This window comes from Schistocerca nitens, chromosome 2 (assembly GCF_023898315.1).
Source record: "Schistocerca nitens isolate TAMUIC-IGC-003100 chromosome 2, iqSchNite1.1, whole genome shotgun sequence".
NCBI classification, from domain to species: Eukaryota; Metazoa; Arthropoda; class Insecta; order Orthoptera; family Acrididae; genus Schistocerca; species Schistocerca nitens.
This window is the reverse complement of record NC_064615.1, coordinates 179,791,617-179,810,831: the sequence shown is the minus strand read 5'-3', so window position 1 is coordinate 179,810,831 and position 19,215 is coordinate 179,791,617. Positions and strand designations below refer to the sequence as shown.

Here is a 19,215-nt window from a genome sequence, read left to right as displayed (position 1 = left end):
GTGTTTGGTACCAGTTAGTTCTGAAGAAGGACGTCATCCGAAAGCTTAGCAATATTTTCAGTCTCGCTTATGTCTCTATCGACTACCAAGTGCCTGAACTACACAGTGAGTTGCTTAACTTTACTCCTTACATTACTTAAGTGAATCAAATTATAGATAAGGAATGCATGGAAGAAAGAGGTATGTTAGAAGCTGAGAGAGACCAGTAAATTAACGCAGTCATATTAGTGGTAATAATTTCTACAGATTTTGCCAAGGTAGAGATGGAAAGTTAATTTCTGCAGATGTTGTCAAACTGGAGATAACTTCATTTTATCATCTACATTTTGTAAGTTTCTCTGAAGTTCTGAAGCAAATATTTAACTACTCTTATTACACAAGAATCAGTCTATCACTTTTGTATGCCATTAATTCCATTAGCACATTGAAATACAGTATGCAAAACAATGAAAAGAATGTAGTCTTAAGCTGGTTCACAGTGAGGTAACTGAGATGAGTGGAAAATAGATAATTTGTATGAAAGCAATGAGAAGCACAAGGTAGTAGGATGACACGTAAGGTCAGTACCAGTATGGAAGGCAAACTGGGCAGAAACAGAAAGGAAGGAAGTGTTAAATGGAATTTAGTATTTGTCTAAAAAACTGTTTTCACTTGCTGGAATGATCACTTGGATCAGGCTTTTGAAGGGACAATCATACTTTCAGCATCTGTTTTTCATTTCTCTGCTCTCCTGTTATGTGCTTTCATAGATATACAAATCTTTCTTCACTGCAGGACATTACACCTTTTCTCCTTTCTCTGTATCTTGTAAAGAGTTCTTCATTTTTATAATGCATTTTAACTGCATTTTTCTTTCAGTTTTAATACTTTTTAATCATTAACATTTCAAATGGAGTTGCCTATGATCCAACAATTATATAATTCAGCCCTAAATGATATGACTCTGCCTAATGCTCATTTTTTGTGCATATGGCTTTCTCAGATACATTCATGAGCTTCATAGATCAACATAAAAACTCCACACTCTTCTCTATGTAATAGCTTAGATCTATTAATTTCCTATTATCTTCCTGCTGCTTACATGAGATGTATTAATGTGGAAATGTAACAGTGACTGATTGTGTTGGATGCTTGAGAATTCTTTTCTATAAGTGGCATGAAAAATTTTCAATATCGAAACCGCAAAGCAAAAAAGCTCTACATAGACAAAGTAACATGATCAAAAGGCACCAAAATGACAGAGGAGAAAGTATTGGTCGTTACACAGGATATCAGTGACAGATACATAGCAAAGTACTTTGTAAACTGTTTACCAAGAAATGCAAGAAGCTGGCACAAAGGATTCAAAGATGGAATGAATGGATGAAGTACCAGCCTGAAATGAAATAGTGAATGAGCAGACTCAGACTTCCGTTATTTACTCGCAAAGCTGAAAAATTATTGAAAGCCTAGTAAATAAAATGTAAAATCACTGCATCATTATTTCATGGGTACCTTATTATGTTTAATGCTTAAGTCTAAATAAATTACAAAGCATAGTAGTGTTGCATATCTATGACAGTCTTGACTTGAGCAATTCATATTTATCACATTCTGTAGACTCCGTTGTGAAGGCAAATGTTAGGGATGTTGGAATGAGTTAAGGTACACACTAGCTGCAGACCTCTCTTCCAAAGGTTGCTCATCCTACCCCTTGGCAGCCTGTATATACTAGAACTATGCAAATTGGTAAAAAGTAATATTGCAACATTTAATAAAAATGTAAATGTACATGACTACGGTACTAGACAGAAAATGAAACTCCATGTTAAAGAAATGCGCACCTCTGCCTTTAAAAACTCTCCCTTCAACAAAGGCATTAAAATATACAATAGCCTGCCATCAGAAATAAAAAAAACAGTAAGTCCCTGACTGTATTTAATAAAAAATTAAAATCATTCCTACTTGATCATTGTTTCTACAGTGCAAGTGAATTTCTGCTCCACATGGGTGGAAAGAAACATAAACAAATTGCAGCAAAGAATTTTGTCAAGAGTAAAACATTAATGCAAGTATGTGCAAAAATCTTGCATCTATATCATCTGCTACTAAGCAAATTAAGTGCAGAAAGAATATCCAACCAGGTACTGTTGTGTATATGTGTGAGAGGAATACAGCACTAAAATACAAATGTGTAACTGAGTATGTAATTTGTGTATTCATAAATTTGTGTGTTCATAACTTCTCAGAAAATATGTATGTAAGCTCATGTTTGTGTAAACTTTCGGCATATTACTTCATGCCAGCAAATTATCATAATATCCAACATCAAATGTATGTTTATGCATCACCATGTGCATGTCATGCACAGTATTGATTCAGAGGGCAATAAATATATAAATAAATAGACAAACATGCATAAAATAACACTTAGCTACTGTTAATAATAATCAAAGTTTTTCTACTTTTGCTTAGAAGGCTACAAATGATCGTCTTATACAATTACCAAAAAGACCATTACTGTGAAAAAATCTAATTTTAAGAGAAATTTTGTCAGTTTATCTTAAAAGTTTCGACAATAATCCCAAATATTAGGCACAGTGACAGAAAAATCAGTAGCACCAAAGAACAAAATATAATAACTGAAACAACTCTGACAACTAAATTAATGAATCACAAAATTTACTCACGTATCAAGGCTGTACAGTGTGTGTGAAGCTATGGAAATTACTGAGATTCCCATTTCTCTGCACATTGCCATTATGTTCTGATCACGCACTTTTCCAAATGGTTCAGGATCTTCCTCAAAGGTCAAGTTTGTTGTGCCCCATTCCTGCTAAAAAGATCAGCATCTCTGTTTTATTCATCCTTCACATCAAGAAAAATTTTCATCTTCATTAAATTTTTGTGGAATACTGACCACTAATAAATCACATTAAAACACCAGGTCACTCACTATATATTGTAATCATCACTAATTCTAATTGTGAGGTAAATCTTTGTTTCTACAGACTTTTCTTTTGAGTTCCAGTGACTTTATACGCACAATGGTTAACTTACTCTTAAATACAAAACTTATCTGCCCTTCTCTGTTATTTCAGATTCAGTTATATAGCATAACAGAAATCTTTTACTGACAATTACATTCCATCTGAAAACAGAGTGAAAGTAAATTACTGTACTTGTGAATGATGCAACAACCATTCCCCAAACTCATTCACTCCTGCTCACCCCTCCCTCTCTCCTCTCACTTCTCTCTCTCTCTCTCTCTCTCTCTCTCTCTCTCTCTCTCACACACACACACACACACACACACACACACACACACACACACACACACACACAATTCTCTTAAATATGAGTAGTTAGTTCAAGTGTCTGATCTAAAACACAGGAAAGACATTAATTTGTTTGTGTTGACTTTTGTGTTGCTGGGTAAATTACAGATGTACAGATGTCTATTGATGGCTTTTTTTAGTCTTATAGTGCTCCTTATAATTAACAATATCACAAGTCATCAAAAATGCACATTATTCAGCTCACAAATAAACAAAACTATTGCTCCTGTAGAACAGGTATGTACAAAAAAAGACAGAACTCTTTGGCTCTTGAGCTACTGGAGTAATAGTCAAGTGGGAGACAGCTATTAAAACGAAGTACACACAGTTGGGAAAGCCTGCTCAAATTATTTGAAAGGAGTTAGTGTTAACTCAAACTTATTTTGTATTTTGATCTGTTACTTCCTGTAATTTCTCTCCCAACAATACTCATTCTTGCCCCCCCCCCCCCCGCCCTCTTCATGTCTAGTTAAATTATTTTGCACCTTGAAAAAAGTAATATATATATATATATATATATATATATATATATATATATATATATATATATATATATATATAAAACAAAGATGATGTGACTTACCAAATGAAAGTGCTGGCAGGTCGACAGACACACAAACAAACACAAACATACATACAAAATTCAAGCTTTCGCAACAAACTGTTGCCTCATCAGGAAAGAGGGAAGGAGAGGGAAAGACGAAAGGATGTGGGTTTTAAGGGAGAGGGTAAGGAGTCATTCCAATCCCGGGAGCGGAAAGACTTACCTTAGGGGGAAAAAAGGACGGGTATACACTCGCACACACACACATATCCATCCACACATATACAGACACAAGCAGACATATTTAAATATGTTTGTGTTTGTATACACTCATATATATATATATTAAAAACAGAGATTCCATGACTTACCAAACGAGAAAGCGCTGGTAGATAGGCACAATAAAAAACACACAAACACACACACAAAATTTCGAGCTTTCGCAACCCCCGGTTGCTTCGTCAGGAAAGAGGGAAGGAGAGGGAAAGATGAAAGGATGTGGGTTTTAAGGGAGAGGGTAAGGAGTCATTCCAATACCAGGAGCGGAAAGACTTACCTTAGGGGGAAAAAAGGACAGGTATACACTCGCACGCACACACCTATCCATCCACCTATGGAGGGAAACATTCCACGCGGGAGAAATATATCTAAAAACAAAGATGATGTGACTTACCATACGAAAGCACTGGCAGATCGATAGTCTGCTTGTGTCTGTGTATGTGCGGATGGATATGTGCGTGTGTGCGAATGTATACCTGTCCTTTTTTCCACCTAAGGTAAGTCTTTCCGCTCCCGGATTGGAATGACTCCTTACCCTCTCCCTTAAAACCCACATCATCTTTGTTTTTAGATATATTTTTCCCACGTGGAATGTTTCCCTCTATTTTATATATATATATAATCCCCCCTCCCCTGTCACTCTCACTCTTTTTCCCAGTTCTATTAACTCTGCTCCACAGTTTCAGTTGTGGCAAATGATGATGAGAATCTCTTATACTACAGTGTTGGTGGTAGTAGTAGTACTGGTAGTTTTGTTCATCAATTAGCCACTTTTGCAAGTCTATTGGACATTTCATGGTGTTATGGTTGAAGAAAAAATGACATAATTCAAATATACATGCATTTACATTTGTTCACAGTCAATCACTTTTACAATGATTCTGGAGATTTCACAACATTATGGTTGACAAACAAAAAACATAATTCAGATATACATGCATTTACATACTTACAGGTCTTGCTTGACAAGAATGCGACTTGTAGACATCCATGGTCTTATAGCAGAAAATATTCCAGCATTTGCTTAAAGTAATTTAGGGATATCAGGAAAACCTAAACCAGGTCACCTGGATGGGGATTAGTAACTCTATCCTCCTGAATGCAAGGCCGGTCTGTAAAAACTGCACAAACTAAACTTACAGAATTTTGCCAAAGGAATGGTAGTGATGTTGCACTAGGCCTATGTTATGGTGAATAAACGGCAATATTTCTTTGTTTTCTACCCCCAGTGTAGTAACAAATCATATTGACATCTAAATATAAAATAATTATGAAAAGAATAAATACCACCTATGACAAAATAGGACAAAGGTTCACATCACTCTGTGTGTTTGTCTCCCTCTTTTTAAACGCAGAGAAGTTTGTCATTGTAAACAATAAAGTGCATTTTGTTCATAGATCCTTCATTATCAGATATCTGTCATTACAAGAAAGCATACGAAACCAGCAGCATATTTTATATTACTATAAAAGAAGAGCTGTAAAAACCATAAAGCTATTTGAAAAGCTATACTGTGTCTTCTGATTGCTATAAAAGCAAATGAATTTTAAATTCTCAGAACCATATTCCCAGTAGACAAACATAATATGTTTTTGTATGGTATTCCAAGATCCAAGTAGGTGGTGACACAGTACCTAACTATATAATTTACATAAAATAAATAAAATAAAAATATCACAAACAATATATATGAAAAGTTTGTAACTGTGAAAAATTGGAAAGAGAAAATTAAGGAACACCATAAGGCATTTTGGTCATGAACCAAAGGAAATGTAACCTGCATTCGCATATGATGGTTGACAATCAGTTAGTCATAGTTATCTAAATTGCATTAGAAATGCAACCAGACTTTGATGAGCTTGTGAGCAAATACAGGCAGCGCCACCTTTCACACTATATCAAGTAACTGTAATTGTTTATACTCACATTTGCACTTGCTTTTGTCTCAGGTTGTTATGTATTCATTTAGATTGGGCATACACAGCGGGAGGTGGGAGGGGAATAATCAGCTGTAACCCCTCCACCTACAGAAGCCAGAGGTTTTCCTCTGAAAGGCCATTTTTTCTTTTTCTGATTGTGAGTTTCTGTAGTATACCATATCTAGTTGATATCTGATGTCCTACAACCCAATTCCCCCCCCCCCCCACACACAATCCTACTTTTCTAGGATGAAGCTGCCTCCATGAAAGGTTCATTTTATGGGTGTATGGAGGGAGGGGGCAGGGGAATTATCTAGCATGAGCTGCTCCTCCATGCTAGTGCTGCATAACCAAGAACTCTGGAACCAGCCCACAAACAGAAAACACTACCTGTCTCCCACCCTGCTCTATGCTCAACTCCTGTAGCTCATGGTTTCTGCTCATACTGAAATGTTAAGCGGTTTTAACAGAAACAGATTGAAGAAACAAGCCAGCAGTCATCCTACAGGACGTCAACTATATCTTGAGGAAATGCAACCACTGTTCAGGTATAAATTGCATATTTCGACAAAAGTTTGTTTGTCATTGCACATATCAGTTCCAAATTTGATTGGATAGATTATATCTCTATTCCCAAACCTCAACCCCTCAGTAAATGGCTCTGTAAATTCATAATAGATTAAAAGTGCAAACCTTTAATAGTACAAAATAAGATATGCTGAAAAGAAAATTACATGCCATCCTTATGCAAAATTGTTATTAGTCAGTCACAGAACATTTAGATAATGATAAAGCTAGAGTACTGCAATAAACTTGTAATGACAGTTGTAAACTAAGATTTATTTACATTTTTTTGACTTCTTGTACGTATTATATTGCTTATATTGATGAAAGACCTATGTATGTAACATCACTAAGCAATATCAGACTTTTATTGTTTTGTCACACAGTTGAATATATCGTTGCAACATATTATATTCCAGAGATGACTAATGAATGGTTGAAGGATATATAACAGTGAAATTGCTTAGCAATTGTATCAGTGAATAAATATTTGTCACAGTAGTGTCATTACCATACCCTATCCTACGTTATCCTTTAATTTTCTCTCCTTCATTCCAAGCAGCAAAAAATTTGAATTTTTGCCACAAGAATGAAACAATATACCTGGCACATTTAAGCTTTAAGTAACAGCATGGAAATAACTTGCCTTAAACAATTTTGGAAGGGCATCAGCTGGCTGCCCTCTAATGACGAACAGCCGAGAATTGAGCTTCCGCAAGCTAGAATCGAGGTCTTCGAGACACTGGAGAAGAAACCTGAAAAATAAAATGAAACGCCTAGTACAGCAATCTGAAAAACTAAAATAATTAGCGGGAAATATATTCTAAAATGTAGGAATATCTGTGGACCAAGCATAGTGTACTGCACATATCACCAACATCCCACCAGAATTGTCATCTAGGACATTAATAGAACTCTATTTGTTTACATTTTGCACTAAGTGTAAGACCAAGCAATTAATATTATGTGTATTTGTCCTGTATTTACGTATTTATTTATTTATATTTGCACAGAAGATTCACTTACTGTTTTTATTAACAACTTCACGAAGCGAGCAATTACCGGAAGGAGGGCTCACTGGAGAAACTCCGCGGTATGCAACAATCATTCTACATGCTTATATTGTTAACATAATTTGTACTGTAAAACAGAGAATAGTCAGGTGTGTACGAATGAAACCCACATTTGCCGAACTTTTCTGAGAGATTGTGTTTGGATGCGCAACAGTAAGCTCACGCAGTCTTACGAACTATTTGTGTGCAGGCAGTAGCCCGCATCTCGTGGTCGTGCGGTAGCGTTCTCGCTTCCCACGCCCGGGTTCCCGAGTTCGATTCCCGGCAGGGTCAGGGATTTTCTCTGCCTCGTGATGGCTGGTTGGTTTAAGTATTTCAAAGTTCTAGGGGACTGATGACCATAGATGTTAAGTCCCATAGTGCTCAGAGCGATTGGAACAATTTTTTGTGCGGGTAGTCTCGACCAGTTTCATGTCACCGTGGAAAGTATCACCATATTCAAATTCGATTACAAAAATGCTCTTCATGCGCAACTTAGAACAGAAACCGCAGGAATAACGACTGACATACGGCACAAATGATTTTAATACTGGTCATTTGTGCTTGTGCACGGAAAAGTGAGAAACAATTGCCGTCTTTCTAGATATTAAGTGTGAATAACTTCTGTTAAGTATAATTGTTTATGCTTTTTCTAAATGAGATCAGGTATCTCACTCACGCGAGTGTGCTTTACTCATCTGTCATCTAAATGTTGTAAACTGTCTTATATTAACGTACCAAGAAAGCAGGTGTTACCGAACTATCAGTTTTATAAGTCCCAGCTACAAAATACTAACACGAATTCTTTACAGACGAATGGAAAACTGGTAGAAGCCGACCGCGGGGCGGGGAAGATCAGTTTGGATTCCGTAGAAATATTGCAACACGTGAGGCAATACTGACCTTACGACTTATCTTAGAAGAAAGATTAAGGAATGGCAAACCTACGTTTCTAGCATTTGTAGACTTAGAGAAAGTTTTTGACAATGTTGACTGGAATTCCAAAGGTGGCAGGGGTAAAATACAGGGAGCGAAAGGCTATTTACAATTTGTACAGAAACCAGATGGCAGTTATAAGAGTCGAGGGGCATGAAAGGGAAGCAGTGGTTGGGAAGGGAGTGAGACAGGGTTGTAGCCTCTCCCCGATGTTATTCAATCTGTATATTGAGCAAGCAGTAAAGGGAACAAAAGAAAAATTCGGAGTAGGTATTAAAATCTATGGAGAAGAAATAAAAACTTTGAGGTTCGCCGATGACATTGTAATTCTGTCAGAAACAACAAAGGACTTGGAAGAGCAGTTGAACGGAATGGACAGTGTCTTGAAAGGAGGATATAAGATGAACATCAATAATGGAATGTAGTCGAATTGAGTCGGGTGATGCTGAGGGAACTAGATTAGGAAATGAGACACTTAAAGCAGTAAAGGAGTTTTGCTATTTGGGGAGCAAAATAACTGATGATGGTCGAAGTAGAGAAGGTGTAAAATGTAGACTGGCAATGGCAAGGAAAGCGTTTCTGAAGAAGAGAAATTTGTTAACATCGAGTATAGATTTAAGTGTCAGGAAGTCGTTTCTGAAAGTATTTGTATGGAGTGTAGCCATGTATGGAAGTGAAACATGGACGATAAATAGTTTGGACAAGAAGAGAATAGAAGCTTTCGAAATGTGCTACAGAAGAATGCTGAAGATTAGATGGGTAGATCACATAACTAATGAGGAGGTATTGAATAGAATTGGGGAGAAGAGGAGTTTTTGGCACAACTTGACAAGAAGAAGGGACCGGTTGGTAGGACATGGTTCAAAATGGTTCAAATGGCTCTGAGCACTATGCGACTTAACTTCTGAGGTCATCAGTCGCCTAGAACTTAGAACTAATTAAACCTAACTAACCTTAGGACATCACACACATCCATGCCCGAGGCAGGATTCGAACCTGCGACTGTAGCGGTCGCTCGGCTCCAGACTGTAGCGCCTAGAACCGCCTGGCCACTCCGGCCGGCGGTAGGACATGTCCTGAGGCATCAAGGGATCACAATTTAGCATTGGAGGGCAGTGTGGAGGGTAAAAATCGCAGAGGGAGACCAAGAGATGAATAAGCAGATTCAGAAGGATGTAGGTTGCAGTAAGTACTGGGAGATGAAGAAGCTTGCACAGGATAGAGTAGCATGGAGAGCTACGTCAAACCAGTCTCAGGACTGAAGACCACAACAACAACAACTGTGATTACTGTCACTATACGCGACGATGAATACTCTGTAACGGAAACGAGCGGTGAATGACGAACAAAATACTTTTCTGCAGCTCTGAATACCTAAATAGTTAACAATCGGGGATCTGCTCCAGGTTCTAAATAGAAACGGACAAAACAATCAAACCGTAGTTTCCAAGGGGATGAAACGCATCATTTGCTCTGCCTAAAAGTGATACTATGTGATTGGCTGCTTAACGTCATTAGACTTGTTACCCTTCTTCCGTCCCACTTATATATGTAACACGTCCGCTCAAACATTAGTGTTTCGCCAGTCCTTGTACAAGGCTTATAGTGAGTGTTTTAAAACGAAGAGTCACTTACAAATTACTGGTCAAACTAGAAGAAAATTTCCTATAATGATATGTCTGGAACAAGGGCGCTCATACGCTAGTTTTTTTAAGAGTAGCCTATACTTGGGGGTATGGGGTATTTTTAATATTTTGGAAGACGAATGAATGGGAACCTGTAAGTAGCCATAAAAAGTTCCATTTCCGACCACGCAAAAAACCTGCGTATTAACGACTTTTTAAAATCCTTTTCTCGAAATGGCTCTGAGCACTATGGGACTCAACTGCTGAGGTCATTAGTCCCCTAGAACTTAGAGCTAGTTAAACCTAACTAACCTAAGGACATCACAAACAACCATGCCCGAGGCAGGATTCGAACCTGCGACCGTAGCGGTCTTGCGGTTCCAGACTGCAGCGCCTTTAACCGCACGGCCATTTCGGCCGGCCCCTTTTCTCGAAATAAAAACATCTGGATAAACTAGGTTTTTTTTATCTTTCGATGAGAGCTAGGCCGCAAAGGTGTGTGTGTGTGGGGGGGGGGGGGGGTCGTTGGCCACGGATATGGGCGCCCTTGGTTCGGAAATAAATACCTGTTGAGAATTGAGATACTGGCCGTTGAAGATGCGCAATTCACATGCTGCATTTTATTTATAGACGAGGGACGATTCACAAGAGATCACACAGTAAATTACAACGCGCACGTGTGGGCAAAACCAAACCCTTGGAAATCACGGGCATGAGGCATCAGGATCGTTTCAGTATCAACGCAACATATGGACAGGAATTGTCAACGATATACACATTGGGATGGGGCCACACACGTTACCAAACAGATTAGCCGGTGCTGTGTATCACGATTTCAGAGCGATGAACTGCCAGCGCTATTGGAGTACTTTACCCTAACAGAAAGACGACTGTGGTATACCTTACGACGGCGCACCAGTTATTTTCTAAGGGTCATGCTGTCGTGTCCATAGCGAAAAGACAAGTTCTGTAAACGATATCGATAGCAGAGACGTAACTTTGGCGTGGAAGAAGAAGTCCCGAGAACATACGTGTTTGGCCAGAAGAGCGCGATATGGAAGGCCTAATGAAATAAGTTATTTGACGAGACATTTGAGGCGAAAACCTTACGCGATAAAAGAATGAATGTGGTAACATAACGTATGAAGTGAAGTCCTTAGACAGGAAACGATAAATTAGATGATAGAATTAATGAAGCAAAGGGCTTAGACAGTAAAGGATAAATAAGGTGGCATAATAAATTAAGCAAAGTCCTTCGGCAATAAAAGGGTAATAAATGAAGCAGAGGGAAAAAAGAAAGAGAGGGGCTTTTGTTGAAGTCTACGCTACGTCATGACAAGCCAATGGAAGGCTTAGGACGAATTCCGTGTCCATGTAGGGAAGGGCTTTCTACCCTCTCCTCTCACTCTCTGAACGATTTCTGGAGAATAACGAACCAAGATAGCCAATGAGGCGGTGTGAAGCCTGCGACACCACGTCATGTCAGGGACTGGTGGGATCGAAGGTGAAGGCGAGCAAAATGTTAGGAACTAGGGCCTAGGATCACAGAAACACGTAGAAAGAAGTCGGTAGAAGTGAGATAGTAAACGGTAGCAGTTTGAGTTACAGCCTGGAGTTAGATAGCTTCAAGGCTCTTTTGATCTTAGATTTACACGAGGATTTCAGTTAGCAGACGGAATAGCGATGAGCAATCACTGTCTCTGCGTAAGGAATTGACTTTAACGTGGAGGCACCTCAATTAGGAAAGTCACTCTGCAAATTGAGATTCAGAATAAACTTGAAGGTTAATTGCACATTCTGAATGGTTATTCTCCTCAAATCATCTATATCCACCTCAGGGAATTCACGCCTGGCAATCAAATCTCCCTCTCACTCAGGTCAACAGACTGAATTTCCTTCGACAGGAACACCTGTCGCTCAGTCCCTGGCAAAATCCACGCTCGGGACTCGACAAAGAGACAGTACCTCACTGCAACGTTTCATGGTCCAGGAGGTCCGGTACCATGGCCATCCCCTTCACCAGACCTGGAGTAGTTGAATTTCTGGCTATGGGGACATTAAAAAGGCTCGGCGAATGCCCAACGCATCAACAATGTGCGGACTTTACAGGAACGTGTGACCAACGCTTGTGACGAAATACAAATGTATTTGAAAGAGTGCGTGATTCTCTGATAAGAAGGACTGAAATACATTGGTGTCTAAAATTAAAGCAACAAACCGCGCTATTTCCCCGTCCTGTGTCTAATTCACGACATAAATCATACCAAATGTCAACCAGATGTCCGTACGATCGTGTTATGCACGGAAGATGGCATTCCGGTCAACTGGCAACCATGCCAACGATGACGTCAGGGCACTTACGAAACGAGGTAGTAACTCCACATCTACAATCGCTGTGTACACTGTCACAGACGACGCATTATGAGACAGAGAAGATACCTACCAGACTCTCTGTAGAGGAGAGCCATAGAAAGAAAGGAAGCAGGACAGTCGCAAACTGTTTTCCGGACGTGGCGACAGTTTATAGAGACCGAAACTGTACATCGAAGACTAGGGCAGCATCTATCACGTATGATTTCTGAAGAGAGGAGCGTTATTTGGCTCTAAGGGCACGACAGTACCGCCTGAGTACTGCAAGGCAACTGGCGTGTGAGCTCGCAGCATCTACTGAACGTGTTGTATCGAGACAAACGGCGTGCAGAAGGCTTTGGCAGAGTGGCCTTTATTGTTGGAGACCTGCTGTATATCTACCGCTGACACTTCTTCACAGAAACGAACGTCTAGAGTGGAGTCATCAACATGCCACCTGGACGGTCGACGAGTGGCCCAATGTTGTTTACACAACATGCCACTAGGACGGTCGAAGAGTGAGCCAATATTGTTTTCACAGAAGAGTCCCGGTTTACTCTGGAGAGTGATTCTTGAATTCGCATCTGGAGGGCACGTAGACCTCGATTTTAGGACCCAAACATTGTGGAAAGAGACCGATGTTGAGGAGGATCCCTAATGGTGTGGGCAGGTATTATGTTGACCACTCGGACCCCTCTTCATGAAACTGTACGGGTGAAACGGCAAGGTTTAGCTGCTATCAGGTATTAGACGAGATCTTGGGAGCTCATCTGCGATTGTTGCGAGGTGCTGTGGGCCCAAACTTCGTATTGATGGACGATAATGCTCGATCTCATGGAGCACGGGTGGTTCTTCTTAAGCTGCTCTTTCTTGTCTTTTGTCGTCTCTGACAGAATTACCATAAAATTATTACACGAAATAAAAAAGAATCGCTGACACAATCCAGCAGCTATAAATATTAAGAATTACTCGTATACATCAGACAGTTCGCCACACTGCTAAAGCCGCATTTCTATGTACAGGGTGTCAAGAAACAGTCTGAAAATCTTGTAAGGCCTTTGCAGCATAGGTTAGTGATCAAATGATTATTAAGAAAAATGTTTGATACGTTGAGCTGTTTCCGAGTTAATTAGTATTGAAGTTGGCCAATCCAGCCGTTGCGCGTGAATTCAAGTGGTCCGCCAGATACCGTTAGTGTCAGTTGTTCGCACAGCTTTGGCGATAGCGCACGGGACTGCTCAGCCTTTGGTTCGGGATTGATCATTACTACCGTTCCACGTCCGATTTTCGTATCGCGTTCTTGTTCGGTTTTAGGAAACCAAACGAAGAACATGTTGGGCGACCGACTCTGGCGGGACGCATGAATTTCGGCGCGCAACGGTCTGATTCGCTAACTTCAGTGTTAATTTACTCGGAAACGGCACAAAGTATAGATTTCTTTCTTCATAACTATTTCTGAGCACAAGCTACCCTGAAGCACCCTTACAAGCTTTTCAGACTGTTTGTGCCCACACTGTAACTAGTCCTTGTGGATATGTTTGTGTTGGCCTGTCTTAGCTGAGTCATCCCGTACATTACGAGAAGAATATGAACCGTCAGTTAGACAAAACTGAAAATCTAGGACGGTGATGCGAAGCAGCACGTGAATGGCACAGACCAGACAATCGGTCAAATGCGTACAATGTACCCCGATATGAAATGTACAGTATACAGGGCGGTTGTAACTAAACTTTCGCTATTTGAGAGGGCCCCATGGTCGTAGGACAATGAAATGTAACTCATCCACGAAAGAAGTGGATTATAAGCCGCTTGTTCGCCCGAATCTTGAGTAGTGTTCATCTATTTGGGATCCCTATCAGGTATGTCTGATAGAGGAGATAGAGAACGAAGAGCGGCCCCTTATAGTCACGGGATCGTTTAGCTGGCGAGACAGCGTTTCGGAAATGCTCAACACTGGCAGACGTTACAAGAAAGCCGGCCGCGGTGGTCTCGCGGTTCTAGGCGCGCAGTCCGGAACCGTGCGACTGCTACGGTCGCAGGTTCGAATCCTGCCTCGGGCATGGATGTATGTGATGTCCTTAGGTTAGTTAGGTTTAAGTAGTTCTAAGTTCTAGGGGACTGATGACCACAGCAGTTGAGTCCCATAGTGCTCAGAGCCATTTGAACCATTTTTTTCGTTACAAGAAAGGCGTTGTGCATCACGGAAAGATTTACTATTGAAATTTCGCGACAGCACTTTTCAGGAGGAGTCGGACAACATGTTACTTCCCCCTCCCACATACGTCGCACGTACTGAGCACGAGGAGAAAATTCGAGAAATTAAGAGCCAATACAGAGGCTTACCGACAATTATTCTTCCCATACACTATTCGCGACTGGAACACGGTTGGAGGGATCAGATAGTGGTACCGAAAGATTGGTCTACGCTGTCCGAAACAACGGCGGATCATGGAATGTTCAGATGCCGTGGCACAGCTCGTTCACTGCTTGAAGATCACACATTGCTTCCACCATTCTCAGCCATGGAATCAATAATGTCTTCAACAATTTGTGGCGCAGTAGGCCGTAAACCATCCCAGGAGTAGTTCGCAAAACACCAGTTAATTTCAACGTCCGGATCATGTGTTGCCCGGCCGAGGTGGCCGAGCGGTTCTAGGCGCTACAGTCTGGAACCGCGTGACCGCTACGGTCGCTGGTTCGAATCCTGCCTCGGGCATGGATGTGTGTGATGTCCTTAGGTTAGTTAGGTTTAAGTAGTTCTAAGTTCTAGGGGACTGATGACTTCAGAAGTTAAGTCCCATAGTGTTCAGAGCCATTTGAACCACCATGTCTTGAAAAAGCAGTTTCACGAGTAAAAAAGCCCTGCTGACCTTGCCAAGACCCGTGTTGACTATCTGTAACTGTTAATGGGCACTCTTGTGTTTCAACCAGTGGCGGATACAGAAAACCCTCACGGAGGAGGGCGCTAAAGATATCTTGAGCTACCTTTACTTTTACCGTAATAAAAAATAATCAAGTCACATGCAAAGTCTGAGAAAGTTTTATTTAAACTGATTATACACATACAGAAGACAATGCCATCTCATGGTATAAAAAAGTTACAATTGTGGTTCTCCTACTTAAATGATGAATTTTATGCTCCTATTCTTCCCGGTAAATTGCTTAATTACATCGTCAATAGGACAACCAATGTCAGGGTGAGTATTCAAAAAGAGAGAAGCCATTAAGTCGATCCTCCTCCATTGTCGACCTCAGCCATATCTTTGTACGCTGCAACGTAGAAAAACTTTTTTATACTGTAGCAATAGATGCAGGTAGACAAGCAAATATTTTGTACAGCGTGTGCAAAGTAGGATAGTCAGATCTAGGACAAACAGACAACGCTTGTATAACAGACTCACGTTTCAGCTAAATGGGTTGAATCTAAATATATCTACGACTCACGCGATGCAGTTCAAAACCAAACAGTCAAAATGTGAGCAGATTAAGATTGTAAACAACAACCAAGGAATAGAAGAAGTTGGCTCAATCAAATTCTTAGGTTTAAGTGTAGATAAAAATTTGAGCTGGCAGGCTCACATTGAATACCTGGCAAACAAACTGAGCAGCTTTGCATTTGCAGTGCACATATTATCAACTGCAACTGACATGGACACACGAAAAGTAGCATAACAAGCTACTTCGTATCCATTATTAGGGATGATATTGTTTTTGGGGTAACTCGACAAACATAGTGCGGATACTAAAAATACAGAAAAAAAAATCATTCGAAAAATGTGTACTGCAAATCACAAAGAACCATGTCGACCATTATTTAGAAAACTTAAAATATTAACGCTTCCATCCTTATACATGTATGAGATTATTATATTTTTGTACACCAGACATGAATTATTTGAGGGAAACCATTTTGTCCATTCACATGATACTAGAAACAAAGAGAATTTTTTTGCTCCCCACCCACCACCTCAGACTGTATGCCCAGGGACCTCAATACATGGGAATGAAAATTTGTAATAATTTAAAAGGGAACGAGTTGAGGCAGATGAATTTAGGTTCACTGAAAAGAAAGCTATATGAGGTACTGACTCTGAAGTGTAATTCTCAGTGGATGAATTCATGCCGAACAAACTGGAAATTTGAGCTGGATACAATGTGTTACACATTCCAAGAAATATCCTTATACAGGGTGAAAAGTATTTAAACCGACAAACTCTGGGACGTTGTAGGGGACATAAAAACAAATATTTTTTTCCTAATGTCATTTTTTCCTATGACGATTATTTAAACCGGTGGAGGCCGTATTACGCTCTTCAGCTGTTAGAGGCCGTATTACGATCTTCAGTTGTTAGAGGCGGTTCAAATGGTTCAAATGGCTCTGAGCACTATGGGACTCAACATCTGAGGTCATAAGTCCCCTAGAACTTAGAACTACTTAAACCTAACTAACCTAAAGACATCACGCACATCCATGCCCGAGGCAGGATTCGAACCTGCGACCGTAGCAGCAGCGCGGTTCCAGACTGAAGCGCCTAGAACCGCTCGGCCACACTGGCCGGCGTTAGAGGCGGTATTACGCTCTTCAGTTGTAGGCAACTGCTGTTCACCAGTGCAGTAGTGCATTGTCTCTGTTTACTAATGTAGCGATACACCTGGAGTGAGTACACTGATATGGTTGGTGCGTACTATGTGGTGCACCACAACGGACGAGCTGCACAGCGGGTTTATCAACAACAATATCCTAATCGCCGTATCCCGCATCATACGACCTTTGCTGCTGAGTACCAACGTCTGCGTGAGACCGGGTCATTTAGCAGATTACCTTGACAGGGACGCCGTCGCACGGTAAGAACGCTGCAAGTTGAGGAAGCTGTCTTGCAGCATGTGGAGCGGGATCCTTCAATCAGCACTCGTGAAATTGCACGTAAGATGGGGACGAATCAGACGAATGTAAGAACAGTCCTTCGAGAGCAATTGTTATGTCCATTTCACTTACAGCGTGTCCACAACCTGGAACCAGTTGATTATCCACCCAGAGCACAGTTTTCGCAGTGGTACCTGGAACTGTGTGAAATGCAACCTACATTTCCATCCTCCGTGTTGTTTATCGATGAAGCAACGTTCGGGGGTGATGGAGTCTTCAACATGCACAATTCGCATGTTTGGAGTGAGGATAATCCACATGCCACAGTTACTAGCGCTCACCAAGTGCGGTTCTTCGTTAATGTGTGGGTCGGTGTTGTTGGGGACTGTTTAATTGGGCCGTATCTGCTACCTAGTTGTTGTCTTTTGGTCGTAAAAGAATAGAAAAGTGTTTGTTGGTTTAATTATCTGCCGCCAGAGAAATCTTCCTCTACCGGTTTAAATACTCCTCATAGGAAAAAATGACTTTAGGGAAAAATATTTGTTTTGATGTCCCCTACAACCTCCCAGACTTTGTCGGTTTAAATACTTTTCACCCTGTAGTATTATTATTTATAAGAGTGCTATTATTTATTAATGTAAAAATCATTGTAACTGTTTTATAAATTTCTGACATGTCTCCTGTACGCAAACCAAATGGATTGCAAATGTAAGCTATGAGATAAATAAAACACAATACACAATTAAGGGCGTTTATGCTCGTTTGCTTGTATTGAAGAATCTCTCCCATTAGTCTCTTTTTAATCACAAAGAGTGATACTTCTTCAAAGAACGGCAGTTCAGTTAAGTACTGGTTCAATTTATGTGCCACATCATTAACGTCATGTTTCAGTAGTTGTGAGGGCAAAAGTATATTGAATTTTAAATGATAAATATTTTCTACAGCAAAACGTTCTCTCATGTCAGTCGTAACACGGTGCCAGTACCGGCGCCTAACGGCAAGTGATGATACTAACAGCCTAACACCGCTAACAACGGAAATCCCACAGCGCACAGTCTGAACATAAATCCTATGAAGTTGGGAACTCTTGCGGTAAAATAGTTTTGCATCTACACGGGCTCGAGTAGCGGAAGTTTAATTATAACCACCCCGTATACGCGGCGCTCGGCGAGGCCCGTGACCGGTGGCTTATAGCACGGCGGCGGGCGGCCCCAGACTCGCGCTGCACGTGGGGCCCGCGTGTCACGTTGGCCCACAGGCGCCCGGCTCGGCCGGGCACCCACCCACGTTGCCCGCTGTGTGCGCCCGTGGCCACGCGTACCAACGCGCCCCCGCTTTATTTTCGATTTTCCTGTCAGCCGCACGGCCATGCGTTTTTCCTCTCTCTCTCTCCCCTGTAATCCAGTGGTTCCCAGTATTTGCGAAACCATTCCCTCTGGACGAGATCATATGCCATGCAATACCCTATACAAAGCCTGGGACCTAACTAAACATAAGACTGCAGGAATTAATAGTCCTATTTTGAAAGAGAAAACTTATATAAAAATTATACACTACTGGCCATTAAAATTGCTACACCAAGAAGAAATGCAAATGATAAACGGGTATTCATTGAACAAATATATTACACTATAACTGACATGTGATTACATTTTCACGCAATATGGGTGCATAGATCCTGAGAAAGTACCCAGAACAACCACCTCTGGCCGTAAGAACGGCCTTGATACGCCAGGGCATTGAGTCAAACAGAGCTTGGATGGCG

General features: G+C 40.7%; 2 protein-coding genes across 13 annotated transcripts in view; one reads left to right on the top strand and one right to left on the bottom strand.

The window, feature by feature from the left end:
- LOC126235854 (cryptochrome-1-like) overlaps positions 1 to 19,215 on the bottom strand; it is a 460,492-nt gene that overhangs the window by 76,435 nt on the left and 364,842 nt on the right. The window lies entirely within an intron of this gene.
- The window catches only part of LOC126235855 (probable glutamate--tRNA ligase, mitochondrial), a 353,293-nt gene that overhangs the window by 230,899 nt on the left and 103,179 nt on the right, over positions 1 to 19,215 (top strand). The gene's annotated exons all lie outside the window — the stretch shown is intronic.